This window comes from Myotis myotis, unplaced genomic scaffold (assembly GCF_014108235.1).
Source record: "Myotis myotis isolate mMyoMyo1 unplaced genomic scaffold, mMyoMyo1.p scaffold_m19_p_3, whole genome shotgun sequence".
Lineage (NCBI taxonomy): Eukaryota > Metazoa > Chordata > Mammalia > Chiroptera > Vespertilionidae > Myotis > Myotis myotis.
Genome location: NW_023416335.1, coordinates 125,597,912 through 125,600,302, shown reverse-complemented (window position 1 = coordinate 125,600,302; position 2,391 = coordinate 125,597,912). Strand labels below are relative to the sequence as shown.

Sequence of the window (2,391 nt, the reverse complement as noted above, 5' to 3'; positions counted from 1 at the left end):
TTGAGAACTATGTCTGGTCTCATTAAACTTGGCCTGATTATTCACATCAGTGCACCAAGAGCTTGCATGGTCCATTTTGAGTTTGTTTTGCTAGAACTTTTCTAAGGAATCCCAGATTGGACTTTGAAAAGCTAGGAAATCAAGCCAAGAATATACTACCTCGTTTTGCCTGTAATGCATACTAATTTGGCTGAATTCTTCTTTTCTCACTGCTCCCAAAATATCCTTACTCACCTGCAAAGCGGGGAACCCTGTAAGCCAAATGCAGGCCAGCTCTTCCAAAGGGGGCTTTATAAGCATTGGTTCCTTAAAGCCAACTTCCGTTCCTTAACGCTGTCCGGTCACGTCTGATTTGAAGCACATCATTCACAAACATGTCATTCCAATCTAAGCCTTGGTAACAATTGTGTCTTGTTACAAGAAGAACAGATTCTTATTGAACTTATGCAAATAACTACATTGCTATGAAAATAAGAATGCTAAGAGTTTTCTCATTCTAGAGAGATCATATAGGAAGAAAAAAGAAATGTTTCAACTCTGTTTACAAAGGTATAGTTTACAATATTGCTATAAGTTACAATAGTTTAAAAGAAAAAAAAGGGGGGGTTCCTTAAATCTGGAAAACAAAACATTAAAGAACTAGCAATGTTTTAAACAAAGGTCATTAAAAATTATAGTCATCCTTATCAGGCCCATGAATTAATTCTTGTTCTGCTTGATGTTGGGTTAACATTTTATGAATCCATCAGCTTCTTCGTTAGCTCTAGAAATTCTTCCTCAACCTGGTGGCATGGTCTCAGAGTTATCCCAGTGATGCCATCATGGATCATTCTCACTCATAAACTGCTTTCAGGGGAGAATCAGGGTAAAACAGTAACTGTCTGTGAAAGGCGAAGGGCTTAAAATGGCCTTGCTTAAAATTCTGATGACAGTTCATTTGACAAAGAATAATTAGTTATTTCTGTGGCATACAACATTTTAACATAATAACTGGACAACAAGGGTATTGCAAATTTCTGATTTTTTTAATTTATTAATTTGAGAGAGAGAGAGAGAGAGAGAGAGAGAGAGAGAGAGAGAGAGAGTTGTTGTGCACTTATTTATGCATTCATTGTTTGATTCATTCTGAACAGGGATAGACTCACAATCTTGGCCTATCAGGATGATGCTCTAACCAACTGAGTTATCCAGCCAGGATCAGTATTGCAAATGTCTAATAACTTCATACAATTTCTGAAATATCTATATTAGTATCATAGATCCATGCACATATAAACTAAGATTTATTATCAATTTTTTATGCAAAATTTCAGGTTTAATTTTTACTTATTCTGACATTGGTGGAAGCTGATGTCAAGAACTTAAAGGTAAGCAATAACTTTTGTTTTCTACCTCTTAGCTAAACAAAAATGCACCCCTTGTGGCCTTTTCACTAGGCCAAACTTGCTTTTATACATTTCACATGAGAAGGCAGTATTACCCTTTGTTGAACAAAATGATCAGGTTACTGAAGGACCATCTTTAGAGGAAGTGTTTCATAAGCATATTTTGTTTAAATAAATCTTCCAGCAAAAAGTGGAAGATTTATTGCCTTTACTTAAGAGGAGGCTCTGTAGCATTATCTCAAAATTCTGCATCTCCTTTGGCTTGTTTCTCTCTTGGTTCCACCCAAGCCTTATTAATAGTTTGTTTCCTATCATCATCTCCATCTTCATACATTTTCTTACACCATTCATCACTAGCCTGTTTCAGAGTCAGAGGAGGGCTTTTCTTTCAGTTTTCAGCTCCAGTTAGGAAGTCCTACTACATGTTTTTTTGCTTTCTTTTTACACAAGATAATCCCCATATCTGTCTTGACTTTTTTGGAACTGCCTTCCACGGAGATGGGTTTCAAGAGGTTCATGCTCATGGGGTTAATATTCCCATTTAAACTATTTACCGAAAGGTCAGGTGCTCTCTCTGTGACATGTCCAAGCCTGGTCTTGGATGACCTCCAGTTAAGGTAATGTAGATTCTCACAAACTCGTCTGGCTGCTCCCACCCACAATTACTGACTCCCACTGTATATCCCATCGTAATGGGAGCAACCACCACAGCTGGGTTTTCATTGTCCACAGGTTCTCTTTCCTCTGTAAGTTCTGCTGCATCTTGTTCTTGATTTTGGTCTGTCTTAGATTTTCCAGCTGTAAGAGCATCATGTACTGTTTTTCCAGTTACCTTTTCCAGAAGCACCTTCTCCTCTTCTAGATCCTTCTGCAGCTCTTCCCCAGCTGAAGCCAGGGTCTGGTTGTGTTGGGCAAGGCCCAAGCTGCAGCGTGCCTGGGGATGAGCAGGAAACACTGCCCCAGCTTGAGTGGCAGTGCCCATGGGCTCCTTCATCACTTCATAGTT

The 2,391-nt window shown here is 38.8% G+C and overlaps 1 pseudogene; it reads right to left on the bottom strand.

The window, feature by feature from the left end:
* Window positions 1-1,623: 1,623 nt before the first annotated feature.
* LOC118649834 lies at window positions 1,624-2,391 on the bottom strand (annotated as a pseudogene).